General features: G+C 42.8%; 1 protein-coding gene across 2 annotated transcripts in view; it reads right to left on the bottom strand.

The window, feature by feature from the left end:
• Positions 1 to 13,852, bottom strand: part of QSER1 (glutamine and serine rich 1) — a 78,704-nt gene extending 64,852 nt beyond the window's left edge. The window contains exon 1 of one of the 2 annotated variants that reach the window (XM_060018654.1): positions 13,828 to 13,852. The gene's annotated coding sequence lies outside the window, so the exon portion shown is untranslated. Of the gene's footprint in view, positions 1 to 11,965; positions 13,313 to 13,827 lie in introns of those variants that run through there. The other variant, XM_060018652.1, reaches the window with a different exon arrangement.
• Between the last annotated feature and the right edge of the window lie 1,673 nt (positions 13,853 to 15,525).

Here is a 15,525-nt window from a genome sequence, read left to right as displayed (position 1 = left end):
AGTATGGTTGCTTTACAATGTTGTGTTAGCTTTACAATGTTGTATTAGCCTCCACTGCACAACAAAATGAATCAGCCATACACATATAGATATCCCCTCCCTTTTATGTTACCACAGTGCACTAGGTGAGTTCCCTGTGCTATACAGCATGTTCCCCATCAGTTGTCCATTTTATACATAATATCAATAATGTGTATGTGTCAATCCCAGTCTCCCAATTCCTCCCACCCCACCCTTTTCCTCCTTGGTAACCATACATTTGTTCTCTACATCTGTGTCTCTATTTCTGCTTTGCAAATAAGATCATCTATACCATTTTTCTAGATTCCACATAATATGCGTTAGTATATGATATTTGCTTTTCTCTTTCTGACTTACTTCACTCTGTATGACATTCTCTAGGTCCATCCACGTCTCTACAAATGACCCAATTTCATTCCTTTTTATGGCTGAGTAATACTCCATTATATATCCCTATAAACTTTAAAAAAAATTTTTTTGTTGGAGTATAGTTGATTTACAATGCTGTGTTAGTTTCAGGTGTTCCCTATAAATTTTAATAAAAATTAATCAGAAATTTTCCAGATGCTCAAAAGGCTTTCCTAAGGAAATTTCCAGAAATCCATAAGCCCATTAACCAAAGACTTATAATAAAACCACTAGTATTTTATACAATTGTAATTGTATTATATTATTTATACTATTTTAAGATTGACTTCAGGGACTTCCCTGGTGGCACAGTGGTTAAGATCCGCCTACCAACACAGGGAACACGGGTTTGAACCCTGGTCCAGGAAGATCCCACATGCCGCTGAGCAACTAAGCCCGTGCGCCACAACTACTGAGCCTGTGCTCTAGAGCCAGTGCTCTGCAACAAGAGAAGCCACTGCAATGAGAAGCCTGTACACCGTAAAGAGTAGCTCCCGCTCGCCGCAACTAGAGAAAGCCCGCGCCCAGCAACAAAAACCCAACACAGGCAAAAAATAAAGAAATTTATTTTAAAAAATTATATATATATATATTTTTTAAAAAGATTAACTTCAGATACCAAAGCAGATAGAATATTTATAGATTGCCTTAAAATATCCTACACGTTGGGGCTTCCCTGGTGGCGCAGTGGTTGAGAGTCCACCTGCCGACGCAGGGGACACGGGTTCAGGCCCCGGTCCGGGAAGATCCCACATGCCGCAGAGCGGCTAGGCCCGTGGGCCATGGCCGCTGAGCCTGCACGTCCGGAGCCTGTACTCTGCAACGGGAGAGGCCACAACAGTGAGAGGCCCGCGTACCGCAAAAAAAAAAAAAAAAAAAATTTAAAGCCTTTATCTTTCAGAGACATACTATGGTTGAAAGAGGCACATACATGGCATGAAATTTGCTTTGAAATAAAACAAAGCAAATATAAAGTAGGGAGACAAAGCTGGTAGGAACATATATGAAACAAGACTGACCATGTGCTGAAACTGTCAAAGCTGGCTAATGGATACATAGGGATTCATTACACCAGTCTCTCTAAATGTGTTTGCTTTGAAATTTTCCATAATAAAAATGTTGCTGTTGTTTGTAGTAGAGAAAATCAACTTCTAAGTGGCTAATTTGTGTTCTAGATTTGTTGTTGGTCCACAACAAAGGTTAATGCAGAGGAAGAAATTATAATGAACATTAGAGAAAAGGTATATATTTTGAAACAACCGTTAAAGAAGATTTCATAAAATGTTATTCAAGTGCCATAATTTACAAGCTGAAGTACCTTAAAATTTCTTAATAAACATGTCCGTTAAGCGTGAATAACAGACATACTCATTCCAAAGTATATTTTAGGAGGAGGATGCTAAAATGTCCATAAAAAGGTGCACAATACATAAATGTTAATTAGCTGATACTACGTTAGCTGTTAATAGCAAGTTTGGAACCATCATCTTCTATGCCATATTAAAATCCGGGAAGTTAAAGAGGATCATGTTCAGCCCAAACTTGCTCTTGTTAAAAATGAAAAAAGTAATACAAAGATATTAACTAACAGCAAAAGACCATCTGTAGTTTTTTGTACAGCCACAGTTCTACTTTAATCCCATCCTTCCAAATGGTTCACTTTTATTTTGGCACTATACCACTAGACCTTTTCTGGCTCTGGCCAAATCAAACTCTGACTTCAATAGTTTACTGTCTGTTTAAGTGGGGATAGTATCAGCTGTTTTTAGCAGATCAATATTCAGTTTTGCAGTCTGCTCAATATGAGATATGTTTTAAAATGTTAAGCCATCTAATTTAAGCAGACCCAAGCAAAAGTACTTTAGCTTATCCACATTTTTGTGTTTGCCAAGCTTCATTGGGTCAGACAAATCTGGTCTCAAGTTATTTAAATAAGATCAGTGATCACACAGTAATGAGAATGATGGCCTTAAATCATATGAAAATTTCCTTATTTTATGTTGTTATATCCCATAAATGCCTACAGGCTTACCAACAAAGGTTAGTCTACATGGTCAGGATCCCTAAAGAACCTTAAACTTATAGAGGGCAAATTTAAAGTCTGAAATATTAGATACTAAGTCAAAGCATAATATACTCTAGTATTAAATATATTCTTTATTAAAATCAGTATCTATTGAAGACTATTATGTGACAGATATATTGGGGAGGAGGAAGGTGGGAGGGGAGGACTAAGCAGCTCAAGTTGAATTGTTAAGAAACACCCAAGGGTTAATGGACAGGGATCAACAATAAACAAGAGTAAAGAAATATTTAATATCAAGGACTGATAAGTGCTATGAAGAAACTTAAAGCAGGGTACTAGGCAACACAATGATAAAGCAGGGTATTGATGGGGGCAGGGGTACTAAGGAGAGGCCTCTCTAACAATGTGACACTTTGAACTGAACGCAGTGAGGGAGAAAGCCATGTAGAAGAGTGGTCCTAGTAGAGGAAATCGCTCAAAGACCTGGAGATAAGAGCATTCCCGCTGCTGTTCAAGAAACAATGGAAAAATGGCATGTTTCACTCAGAGATAAAAGAGACAGAGGGCAAGGGAGAATCTGTGGTCATGATTCTAGAAAAAAATGAAAGAAAAATGAGTGGATATGCTAAAACCAGATCCATGTCCTCCCCTTTACCTCTTCACATAATATCCTCACACATTTTGTAACACAGCTGGCACGATGATTAACAAATACTTACTACTGAGCAAAAAGAAAAAGAAAAACTGATTGCAAAAAGGCCCAGGCTGGAAAACGCCTAGTGAAAATTCAGAAACTGTGTGTTGGTAGCAGCCTGGTAACAAGTTATCTAGCATGTTCCTAAAATTTAAAACCGCACTAGCAGCAACAAAGCATACAGTTAACAAAGAAATAAGATTTTTTGTAAGCAAGTTTAGCAAAAGAGCAGGCAATATGTTTTTAAACAAAACCTGCAGTCTCATTTGAATCACTGGAAAAAAAAATTCTCTTATTGAAGATTACCACCATCAAACCTTTGTTCAAATATCACTATTTCAATTAGCCTGCTATTTAAATCTACAATGCCTCCCCCATCCACCTTCCATTCTTCGTAAGCCTGTGTTTTCTCATGTCACCTACCAACATACTAGATAATTCACAAAGTTATGTTTATTATTTATCATCTGTCTCACTCCACATACCCAGTTTAAATTCCACCAGGGCAGGGATCTTGGTTTTGTTCGCTGATGTATTCCAAGCTCCCAAAGCACTGTTTAATATATGAGAGGTGCTCAGGAAACATCTCTAAAACTCCCATACCTTATGGCAACCATTCAAACTGGTGTAAGCCCATGTTCCCCAGTTTTCTCCAAAAACCTTTAGTCAAAGTATGCTCTGGGAAAATAATTCTAATTTTTAAAGTAATTGAGAAAGTACAACCTTCCAGCACAAACACCCAAGAGACCCAACATCTTTTTTCCCCCAACACCCTTCTTAAAAGTCTCCCATCACGGGGCTTCCCTGGTGGCGCAGTGGCTGGGAGTCCGCCTGCCGATGCGGGGGACGCGGGTTTGTGCCCCTGTCCGGGAGGATCTCATATGCCACGGAGCGGCTGGGCCTGTGGGCCGTGGCCGCTGGGCCTGCGCGCCTGGAGCCTGTGCTCCGTGGCAGGAGAGGCCACAGCGGTGAGAGGCCCGCGTACCAGGGGGTGGGGGGGGGGGGGAGTCTCCCATCACGAATGCCTTTGACTTTTTTCATCTGCCAATTCTACTTCATTCTAAATCCCCACAGCCAACTGACAGTCTCTGAAGTCACACTTCATGGGTTCAAATCCTGCCTCTGCCACTGACTAGCAGTGACCTTGCACATGTAACAGCTCTCGGTTTCAGTTTACTTGTCTGTGAACTGGCTAACACTACCCATCTCACAGAGTTGAGAGAATTCTCACAGAGAATTAAATGAGATAACGCATGTAATATTAGACCAGTGCGTGGCACATGGTAGGCATTCAGGATCTGCTAGTTATCACTAACAGCTAAGGCTCAGGTCTCAGCCCTCTACCCTTCCTTCCCAGAAACCTTAACCTCTGAGATTCCACCGTTGTCTCTATACAAATGTCTATTCAGACTCCCTAAATTCGCCTTTCTGGTCTTGTCGGCTGAGGACAAATACTTTAAAGAATATACAAGTGTTATAAAAGAAAACTTGGTGGGGCTACGTAGATTTGGCAGTAAGGGAAGACCTTTATGAAAAGATGATTTTTAAGCAGAGATAAAAAGGGCAAAAAGAGGGTGATAAGATGACAAACAGCATTAGCATCACCTAAGAACTAGTTAGAAATGCAAATTATTGGGCTCTGCCTCAGACCTACTAATTCAGAAACTCTGGAGTTAGACCCAGCAACCTGTGTTTCAACAAGCCTTCTGGGTGATTCTGAAGAACTCTTAAATTTGACAACCACTGATCTAGCGTTAGATTGTGTCAGAGAAGGGAATTACCAGACTTGTTTTAGCCTTAGGACATCTGCACGTGCTCTTTCCTCACTTTTCAGGGAAATGCTACTTCTTCAAGCAGGAAATTTTCTCGCTTGTCTACTTTCTGACTCCCACTCCCCACAAGAAAGTAAACTCCACAACAACAGATGTTGTCTATCTTAATTACCATCGAATCCCCAATGCCTAGAGGAGGTACATGGAATATCTGCTGACCAAAATGAGTGAACATTTTAGGTATTTTTCTTCACTGCATCATTCTCCAGTCACCAGAAAAAGGTCAACAATATTTCCCTTGTTCTTACTTTTTAACTTGTACCCTTGTCAACAATCTCAGGCAATTTGATCTTTAATGTCTCTCACATCCATTCCTTCCTTTCTATACCAGTATCACCACCAGTCTCCTAACCCCTCTGTGATGATTAATTTTACGTGTCACCTTGATTGGCCATGGGAAGCCCAGATTAACCACTGTTTCCGGGTGTGTCTGTGAGAGCGTTTCTGGATGAGTTAGCATTTGCATCAGTGAAGTCAGTAAAACAGACTGCCCTCCCCAGTGTGGGCCAGCATCATCCAATCCATGGAGAGGCTGGAGGAATCTGTCCTCTTTTGCCTGTCTCACAGTTTGAGCTGAGACACCTCATCTCATTTTCTCCTGCCCCTGGACTAGGGTTTACATCATGAGCTCCCCTGGTTCTCAAGTCTTTAGAACTCAGACTGAATTACACCACAGGCTTCCCTGGTTTCAAGGCTGCAGAGAGCAGACACATTTATATTATATATCCCCTATTGGCTGTGCTTCTCTGGAGAACCCTCATACCACCTCCCTCCTGTCTGGCCTGATGAACTGCCTCTCATTTGATGTCCTGTTTTCTACCTCTGCCAATTTTAATCCATTCTGTACTTGACTGCCAAATTAATCTTATTAAAACACTTTTCTTGCTAATATCATCATCTTTGTCATCATCACCACCATTCTTCTCAAAAACCTGAATTTCAAAGCTCCCTACTGAGCTGTAGAGACTGAACTCCATGGCCTGTCATCAAAAGTCCTCCAAAATCTAGTACTGATACACTGTGCAAGAGTATTACTCTCGTGACCTCCCCAATGAAACACACCTTTGTGTAGTCTCCCTCCCATAACTCTTCACCAGGCCCAGGACTGCTTTGACCAGCAGACTGCGACAGAAGTGATGCTGTGCCAGTTCAAGCACCAGCCCTAACCAGTCCAGCAGATTCCACTTCCTCCCTCTTTGGAACACCTGCTCTTGGAAGCTCCCTCTTTCTGCTAATACTTTATTCCATTTACTCAACGTTAACAATAATTCAGATCAGTTTGTATGCAATACACCTGAAAAATGCTTCCTTGATACCCTTGAACTCGATTACAGTTTTTCCTTCAAGCCCCCAAACATTTTCATACTTCTTAAAAAGAAACAAATCTTCTGCCTAGTACTATAGTTATTTCATTTATTCACTGAATGCTTAACAGGCACTTACAACGTGCCAGATATTGTTCTAAGTGCTGACAATATCGCTAATATTCTATTTTTTTAATTAATTAATTTAAATTTTTGGGTGCATTGGGTCTTCATTGCTGCACGCCGGCTTTCTCTACTTGCAATGAGCAAGGGCTACTATTCGTTGCGGTGTGTGGGCTTCTCACTGCAGTGGCTTCTCTTGTTGCGGAGCACGGGCGCTAGGTGCACAGGCTTCAGTAGTTGTGGCACGCAGGCTCAGCAGTTGTGGCTCGTGGGCTCTAGAGCGCAGGCTCGGTAGTTGTGGCGCGAGGGCTCAGCTGCTCCGCGGCATGTGGATCTTCCGGGACCAGGGCTCGAACCCATGTCCCCTGCACTGGCAGGTGGATTCTTAACCACTGCGCCACCAGGGAAGTCCCAATATTGCTAATAGTCTATACGCTATTCTATATGCTAGACACCATTCTAAACACTTTTCTGTGTTCTCATTTAATCTTCAAAAAAGCTTGCTCCTTTCACACAGGGAACTTCAGGCACAGGGAAATTAAGAAACTTGTTTAAGATCATACTGCAAGTGTTGGAGTCAAAATATAACCCCCCCAAATTCTGACTTCAGAGCTTATGCCATCAACCATTTCTCTAAACTGCCTTCTACAGATGTGAACAAGACAGCTTCCTGTTCTCATGGAATATGCACTCTATTAGTAGTGGTTAGTGGTATGGGGAAAGGGTAGTGATAAATTATACATATAAATCTATAAAATTACTTCAGAGAGTGATAATGCTATGAAGAAAATAAAACTCTGTGCTGTAATACAGTGACGAGAAGTTACTCTAGATAGGGCAGACAGAGAAGGCCTTGCTGAGGAGGTAACATGTGGGAGAAGACCTAAATGTCCAGAAGAAGCAGCAAAGCAAAGACCTGTAAAGGAAGTTCAGATAAAAAGAACAACTAGTGCAAAATTCCTAAGACACAAATATCTTAGCATGTTTCAGGAACAGAAATAAGGCCCATGTGGCTAAAGGATGGTGGTGGGAGCAGAATGATGAGGTTGGAGAATTAGCCAAGGCCTTGTAGGCCACGATAAGGACTTTGCATTTTCCTCTGAGTAACACTAGGAGGTTTTAAGGAGGGTAATGACATTATTTGATTTATATTTTGAAATGTTAACTCTGGCTGATGCACGTTTAATAAACTCTAGAAAGGCTAAAGTAGAAACAAGGAAAGCAAGAAACAAGGAGGCAACTGCCAATTGTTCATGTGGGAAATTATATATATGGAGATCAAACCAACAGGATTTACTGAGGGACTGGATATGGGAGGAGAGAAATGAGTCATAGATGGCTCCAAACTCTTAGGCATGAGCTACAAAGTAAACGGTAGTATTATTTACTGAGGTAGGGAAGATGAAAGGAGGACCTGGTTGGGGGGTTAGGGTGATAATCATGTTTTGGACATATTATGTTTTAAATACTTATTCAATATCCAAATGGAGATGACAGGAAGATACCTAGATATGAATCTAGAGATATAAATTTGAAAATCTTTTAATATATATGGCAACTTCACCAAGGGTGAGTTGAAAGAGAAGAAAAAGGATGGAGCTCCAAGTGTCACTTGTTGAAGGGCACTCCAACATTTAGAAGCCAAGTAGAGAGGCAGCAAGTATATCATCCTGTCACCCTTCTGGATTACAAGTTTTGTTGTTTTTTTTTTAATTGAAGTACAGTTGATGTACAATATTATATTACACCTATATGTTACAGGTGTACAATATACTGTTTCACAATTTTTAAAGGTTACACTCCATCTATTGGATCACAAGTTCTTTCAGAGGCAGGACAGTGTCTCTTTCATCTTTATGGTACCCTGTAGAACTTAGCTTAGTAACAGAAACTCAGAGATGCTAAGTACATTCTAATGAGTGAATGAATGTTTGCCATTTGATTTCTCAAGCTTTCACTGAAGAAATATAATACTTGATAAAGGCAACAGTGCCTTGCATATAGTGGACACTCAAGTATTTGTTTAATGAATGAAAGAAAAATCCTGGACTGTGTTTTGCTATACACATTTTAGTACTCAAATTGTCCCAGAGAGCATGACAAGGAAAGGCAGCAAGCAAGCAGCAGCCTACATCACCATACTTCCAACCAAGGACAATCACAAATGCCCTAAACCCTACATCCTGGTCCCTCCTACAGGGTAGCGGGTGAAGATGGGGAACGGTACTAGAGACTGCAGCAAGGAAAAGAAGGGCTTTCAATTCCCACACTAAAGCAGAGTTCTGGCTTTCATGTCATAAATATGTATTAAGCACCTATTGTGTGCCAGACACTAAAGTATCAGGTATACAGCAGTAGGCAAAACAGATAGTGTCCTTCAAAGAACTTCCATTCTAAAGAGGAAAGTACCTATTACATAAATAGCATATAAGTATGTAGTTATATTTCTAAGAGTTTTGTGGAAGCACAGTAAACATATACCATTGCTCAAAGTAACAGGGGGCCAAGGGTGAAAGGCAGGAGGTTTCTAACAGGAAATACCTTAAGAAGTCAGGCTGGGAGGTAGGGAAGGGGTGAGAATTAGTTAGGTGGAGGTAACAGCATGTATCAGGGTTTTAAGGTAGAAAGGAATTTAGGATGATCCAAGGAATTTTAGATTGGCCAGTAAATGCAGGGCCATACACAGCACATTCCAGATTTTTAAAAACTTGACCTTAAGGTGTAGGAGTAGCAATGGAAAGGTTTCAAGCAAAGGAGCAACACGAGCAAACTGGTAGATCTGTGCTTTTAAAACTCACTCTGAATGCTATGAAGAGAGTGAACTGAAGGGGCGGGGAGGAAGAAAGAGGGACTGGGAATTTGGGGTTGGTAGATGAAAAATATTACATTTAGAAAAAAAAAATATTACATTTAGAATGGATAACAATAAGGTTCTACTGTAAAGCACAGGGAACTATATCCAATTCATACTTTAAAAAAGAATATATATATATGTGTGTAGAACTGAGTCACCTTGCTGTACAGCAGAGATTGCCACAACTTTGTAAATCAACTCGACTTCAATAAAAAAAAAATAAATAAATAAAACAATGAATTGAAGGAAGGAAAGAAAAGGTTTAAGATTACTTAGTTATCCAAGTGAAAAATAATGGCTTGGATCAGGGTGGAGCAGTAGAAAGACAGTAGACAATTTCAAGATATATTTAAGAGATTAAAAAAAAATAGCAAGGCTTGGTGACTGAGCACACACAACTCTCAGGTTGTGGCCTGAGAAGCTAGGTGGACAGAGGTGCGACTTACTAGAAAGGATTCACTAGACAAGCAGAGGTGGGGTGGGTGGGGAAAGTATGAGTTCATCACTAATGATTCTCGCTATACACCCAAGTAAAAGCTCAAAGAGGGAGATGGATACGCGATTAGGTGCTCAGAAGAGGTCTGGGCTTTAGACACATATATGGGCATCTCCAGAGATGGTATTTAAAGTAACGGGCATGGATGTGATATCCTCAGGAGAAAGCACAGAATGGACAAGAAAGCCTATCAATCCCAAGCCCCAAGGAAACAACATGTGGAGATAGAAGAGTAAGAACTAGTGAAGAAGAGGAAAAAGCAGTGGGCCAGAAAGGAGGAAAACCACAATAGACAGTGCTATGGAAGTGAAAGGAAGCATGTTTCAATTAGGAAAACAAACGGACAGTGGAGATAAAGAACACTGAAATAAGGATATTAATGACGGCTAGGTTTCCAGGCCAGTTACAGAAGGTCATTAACCCATTACATAGGTAGATTACAGCATTAGACTATCTTACCATGATGTAGTGCAGTACAGTAATGAAACATGCAGGCTTTAGATCCACAATGCCCAGGTTTAAATCCCAGCTCCACTACTTACTTGCTATGTGGGTCTAAGTTTATTAATGTCACAATGCCTCAGTTTCCAATTCTTAAAAGAGAAGGTAAAAATAATACCTACCTCAAAAGACTACTGTGAGGATTAAATAAACTAGTGTGGGTGTTTGTCACTTAAAACAGTAGCTAGCACAAATTAGTTGTCAGTAAATGATAGCTACTATTACAACACTGTTTTTATGGGAAAATACTTTCTGAACAATAGAAGTTTATAATCTTTCACTAATTTGGGATTGTCTCTACTCCTTATAAATTGTGATCTTACAGGTCTCATTACAAAAGCCTTGAGGGAAACGTTAGAGTTAAAACTTACTCAAAAAGTCCTCAATATAGTAGCTGACCATTTTTACAGAAGCTAATCATTGTTTTCTTTTACGGAAGGGTACCTCTCACACTCACTGCACATTCATACTATAATCAGAAAGAACTTATGTATTAGGAAATTCTAAAAACTGGTGGCAAAAAAAAAAGGCTGTTTCAAGTCAAAAAGGCAAAAAACAAATATAATTCTATTTTAAAACAAAATATTTCCATTTAGTCACTTTCTAGTGTGACTAAACACAACATGTATCATCACCATGATGAAACAGTCTGTCTCTTCCTGTTCTGTACAAGATATAAATGTCAGGGAGAGAAAAGGTGCAGGTCCGTAGCGTTCTGATGATCATCTTATTTCCAAAAGCATGGAGAGGTATTTATAGTATTTAAACTAGCCCCATAAAGAGTATTTCCAACCACATGGTGATAGGCAAAGATATGCTCATTTGGTCCCTGAAACTGAGAAGATCCCAAATAAATGGAGATTTATCAATATATGACCAGGTCCCATCTCTGAACTTCCATATACGTACCAAGCACTATTATAGAAACATTCAGAAATCTCTCTATACACTCTATTTAAGGTATCAATAAAATGCTTGAGTTTTCCCATTAGCACTTTATTTTTCAATTGTTAAAACAATGGAAATACCTAATACCTTATGGAGCTGTTATACCAAAAAATTGTTTACTATGCTGTTTCCTATCAACTGATGAAAATGTTTCATTTCAGGACCAAGTAAAGACATAAGGTAGGATGTAAGATTCCATGTCAGTAACAACTGAATGTCATTACCATCTGTTAGCTTCTGAATAGGTTACTGGAAACAAGGTGAGAGGCTAACTCCTTATGGATAAGTATCCATACTGCGTCATCACAACTAGTATTCATTTCCACCTTCAAGAAAAACTGCCAAAAGGGGGAACAAAAATATTCAACTGATACACAAATTATGAAACAGTTTTTTAAAATGTTACAAAAATATGAGTAGGCTCCTGAAAGCACAGAATACTTAAAGGGCATATTTCAGATTCAGTATTTTTTATAGAACTGAAATGAGCGAGGACATCACAGTTTGAGGAATAAAATGAGGTACAATTAAGAAGTGTGTGTAGCCCTGTACAGATGGCCTGATCCTAACACAAGATGTTAACAAAGCAAGTTGATGGGGGAGGGGGAAAGCCTGCATTTTCTATGCTATAATTTAGCTAACTCCACCCCCAAAATATATTTTAAGAGGGGAGGGGCTTAGCATTTAAGAATCAGTAATTTCCAATAAACAGAAAATAAATCCCTTTTAGATTATGTGTTCCAAATAAATCTACTTACTGTTTTCAAATGTGTTTGGGAAGTCATTCTTTGTTACTTTGATAAATAACATTTGGAAAATATGACAAGTAGATTTTAGTTTCTTGACTCAGAAGTATTCTGCTAAAAGAAATAACAGAAATAACTAGATAGCATTTGTTTCATGTACCTAATAAAACAGTTGTCATTTAAAACATAAAATATGCTGCACAATTACCTATCACTGCTGTTCCCTGAAGAGAAAGTAATTTTAATTTGTAAATTATGGTATTTGATGCAAAAGCTACTTAAAAAATGATAGTCAAATTACCACCAAAAAAACCCCCAAAAAAACAAAAAAAAGGAAAAGTGCCATACATTTTTCATAAAACTCCTTAAAATGTCTTAACTGTATATAATACAAAGTTATGACTATTTCTGAAAAGTCTCAGCATTTAACTATTTAGCTCCAAATTGGCACATCACATTATTTTTTTAACCCCATCTCTTTTAAACAAAGGACCTAAAATTTTCTAAGAAAGCGTACTTCCCTTTTCTTGAACAAATTTTTTCTCATTCTCTCACAATCACCCCAAGGTACTATCTAAGACAAAGACCAGCTACTCTTCGCACATATTTTCCAAATCATGAACGTGGAACTTTTATAAAAACAAAGAAGATAACCTAGAATACTGTAATATATAAAGTAAAAAAAAAAAAGTTCACTTCTGTCGTGACAATAATAAAGAAATCTGATGAGATCATAAAACCACGAAGCTTCCTGTTGGTAGCTGAGGATGAAGTCATTAGCAACCCAAGATTCCCTGGTCCTTGTAATCAGAAGCTGCACCTACCAGATTCTTCATTGTTCGGCAGAGGTGTCTTTAAAACACCCCGCTCCCGAATGGTCCAAACCAAACCACGCCTTCCAGTTATCATTCAAATGGACCGTTTCACGTTTCACTGTGTGGCACTACTACACATTTCCCGCGAGCTTAAATATCTAGTAAGAGTCAACATTTTAGATTCCCTTGGTCATGCTGGAGCAAAGATGAACTCTTGAACCCCACGCTACATAATGAACCGGGGCTTCAGAAACCGAGATGGAGAAGCATGCTTCTGTTCTTCAACCTTTATGGCCTTCACCGACCGCCCCTCACCTCCAATTTCTTCCCAACTTTAGTCACCCCAAGGCAAAGAGAGATTCCATACTTCCTGCTGTTGTTAAAAGAGGAGGACACCCAAGAGTAACTTTGAACCTGTATACGAGAAATAGCTTCATCTTGGCCACCACTGCAAACATATGTCACCCAGCCACGGCGCAGCGTTCGCGCCCCAACGGGCCCCCTCCTAGGGCCCACGCCCCCGGGGTTCTCCCGCAGCACAGCCCTCCCGGGTCCCCCAATGTCAGGGACGCAGCTCCGCGCCTCTTCCTCTCCCGCCTCCCCCACCCTCACACTCACCGCCGGGGCCCCCAAGACCACATTGTCGGTTCCAATACAATGGAATGTCACTGCCCCGAACCCCTCAGCGCCCCCCTCGTACCCCCGGAACCAGTCCCGAGTCTCCCTGATCGCCGAGTTCAGCCACGAACCCAAACTTCACCATGTGAGAGCCCGGACCCCGGAGGTGACGGGGACCCACGACTCCCGCCCAACCCTCCCTTTTACCCACGGTCCCCGACCAGCCCTGGCTGCGAGTCCCGCACTGGGCACCCGCACCCACCCCAAGACCACCCCACAGGAGTCCTCAGCCGTCTCTCCCGGCCAGGGCTAGGGCGAAGAGACGAGCGGAGGGCTCCCAGCCGGCCCGGACCCCTGGGCGGGGCTGCACAGGGGCGAAGGCCCCAAACGCATCCCTGGCCTTTCCTGGCTCACCACGACCCCGCCGCCCACCCTCCCTACCTGGCCTTGAGGCTGGGGCTGCTGCCGCTGCTGCAGCTGCTGCTGGAGGCGGCGGCGACCGCCGCGGCTCGGGGTTCGTAGGCCCAGGCGGGGGCGGGGGGTTGTGCGGTGGCGTTGGCGGGGGCGGCGGGGGGTGCGGGCGGCGGCGGCGGGTCGGCGAAGCCGGAGGTCGCGTAGTTCCTGTCCATCGTGGGGGTTGCGTAGGGAGGGCGGGCAGCAGCGGGGGCTCCTCTAGGGCGCAGCGAGAGGGGGGCGGGAGGGGAGGGAGGGGGCGGGGGGAGGAAGAGGAGGAGGAGGAGGCGGCGGCGGCGGCGGCGGCGGCGGAGGGAGCTGGCCCCCTCACATGGCCCCGGCGGGCGGACGGGCGAAGGGCGCGCTGGCCGGTTTGTGTCGGGGGAACCCGAGCCGCGGTGGGCGGCGAGGCCCCAGCTGGGCGTCAGAAAAGCGGCGGCATCCGCGGCCGGGACTCACGGCAGCGGCGGCGGTCGCTGCGCCCCATGTTGGTGGATTTCCCAGGATGCACCTCCCGCCCCCCTCCGCCCCGCGGCCTCGCCCCGCCTCCCCTCGGCGCCCCGCGCCCGCGGCTCGCGGGCCAGGCGGGCGGCCCGTGAGGCCTCCGCCGCCACCGCCGCCTCTGGAAGGCCAGCCGGGGCGGAGAAGGCTTGAGGCCTGTCTGGCCCAGCCGGCTCCGGGAACGCGGAGGGGCGCCCGCCAGCCCTAGCCCAACGGGCCGCGGACTTCCCGCCCTCGTCTGCTCCAAGGGGAGCTGTCCGCGCTCGCCGCGCCCCGCGTGGGAAGGGGCCGCGCCTGCCGTTAGTCCTCGCGAGGGAGGGGAAGTTGAACGGAAACCCAGCGCAGGGTGCTGCAGAGGGGGAGGCTTGTCAGCGCTTTGCCTGGAGTTCGTTATTTGACCCTTCGAGTTATTTTGAGCGACACAAATACTCAGTTCCCACATCGCGATTCCTTTCTCTGCTCCTCGTCCCAAACCAGAAACAGCTGAGCGGGCTGTTTTACAGTTCCGTTTACTCCCTTCCTGCCCAAAGCTTGGTGGGCTAGAGGACCCTTTTCCTGCTGTTAGGGGAGATTTACATTCAAAAAGATTCCAATTCAAACGTATTATTTTCCAATCCTAGTTGAAGGACTTTTCCCAGGGGCTCTTATTAACTGTCCCCACCCCCTCCTTGGCGATTTTTCTCATTCTGGGTTTCAGAATCGTCTGTCCCAAGATAAATACTGCCTCTTCATTGATTAATGCAGCTACCATCTGGATGACTTTAATTACCATAAATTTAAACTCACTGTGCACACGTTGTGTTGGACTTTTTGTTTGAGACTTGGAACTTCAGCAGGACTCTACCCAGACATTTCCGGTCAGACCTCCAAGCTGTTTGGTGGGGGGTAAATTAAAGATTATTTGCGGTTCTTCTAGTGTATGTCAGAGCTGTGTTTCTTTAGTAACTCACGAGTAGTGAAACTTCGGGATCATAGAAATCATCATTTGGTCCTTAAGGCATAAAGTAAAAGTTTAAAAAAACCGTAAAGTTTATTGACCACCACCCTTAAAAAATCAATACAGGTTTAACACCTATTTATGTGCTTAGCAGAGAAATCTATCCCTCAAGATAAGCCTGACATAAAGGTTAAGCAAATCAGACAGGCATAGTAGAAGTAATAAATTTGATACATTATCTCACCATT

Source organism: Delphinus delphis, chromosome 8 (genome assembly GCF_949987515.2).
Source record: "Delphinus delphis chromosome 8, mDelDel1.2, whole genome shotgun sequence".
Taxonomy (NCBI): Eukaryota; Metazoa; Chordata; class Mammalia; order Artiodactyla; family Delphinidae; genus Delphinus; species Delphinus delphis.
This window is presented reverse-complemented; position numbering and strand designations above follow the sequence as displayed.